This window comes from Phragmites australis, chromosome 4, assembly GCF_958298935.1.
Source record: "Phragmites australis chromosome 4, lpPhrAust1.1, whole genome shotgun sequence".
NCBI classification, from domain to species: Eukaryota; Viridiplantae; Streptophyta; class Magnoliopsida; order Poales; family Poaceae; genus Phragmites; species Phragmites australis.
Window position 1 is genome coordinate 46,605,630 of NC_084924.1, and position 1,189 is coordinate 46,606,818.

The window sequence follows — 1,189 nt, forward strand, 5'->3', positions numbered from 1 at the left end:
TTTCGTATATAGCAAATGGGTGATTATACTCAGGCAAGTGGGAGAGGCTGGCATGGGGAGCTCAGGCGACCATTTCCCTAGGCCTGACTCAAGCTAGTGCACTCAGGCCGGTTTCATCAAGCTAGAATCTTCACGGTAGCAACCAAACAAAACTTAGGCAGGTTACAGGCTGAGCTCAGGCCAGATTTGTTATATCAAGATAGCAACCAAACATGCCCTTATTTCAAACGCCAGCCAGTACCATCAATGTGCACCATCAATAGTGATTGCATAGATTTGGTCGTCACTGGTGAGATACATTGAATACGACAGAAGCACTCCTTTAGTACAGGCACAGAGTACAGACAAAAGATGTTGGTCAACAGGTGAACCACGGCGCATAGAAACTCACAGAGGAGAGTTGGTATCAAGAAGAGATCATTTTGCACAAACATTTCACAGCTTTGAGATGGGCAAGCGGTTTGAATCATCAAACGCCATATACAGATTGACGTTATTAATCCCTTACAAATTATGTGGGTGCCATTATTCGTTCAGTAGTACAAACACTGGCATGCAAAAGTGATATCAAGCAGGTTTCTGTAAACTATCAGTTGATTTATACAGACTGATGGTATGAGCAGATTGCAATAGCAGATCTTATTCCGTTGTAATTGTAGAGTGTAGTACAAACGACCATCTTGGCAGGGGTACCATCAATGAGCTTCAACAGCTTGACTTCCACCTCTGTTGATAATTCTCTCAATGTACTCCTTCCTGAAATTACCGACGGTTCCATTAAGCCAACAAGAACTAAGGAGAACAGTAAAAGGACAAACGAGAAAGAAAGAGTGGATGAAAGAGAACAATGCCAAAACTTCAGACACAGGTACCTAGCTAGAAGATGGTCATGGGGATGATTGTACGGCGTCCATACAGGCTCTCCCACAAACAGCCGCATTGCCTGCAGAAACATCAGTAGAAGAACTCCATATAAGATCGTAATGTTTCTTATTCGATGGGCTTGTTGATGGCAGGTTTAAGACACGGTTATGAAAATTACAGAAGACTGGAAGCTGTAGTTTACAACAGCAGTAAACCAAGCAGGATTACCTACCATAAATAAGATAACCAGCTATCTAGAATTATGCGTTGTGGGGCTAAAATACATACGCGCCTATCTTTCTCTTCAAAGAATTGCAGCAATCTC

The 1,189-nt window shown here is 42.6% G+C and overlaps 1 pseudogene; it reads right to left on the minus strand.

The window, feature by feature from the left end:
• Positions 1-356: 356 nt before the first annotated feature.
• Positions 357-1,189, minus strand: part of LOC133916874 (acireductone dioxygenase 2-like) — a 4,260-nt pseudogene continuing 3,427 nt past the window's right edge.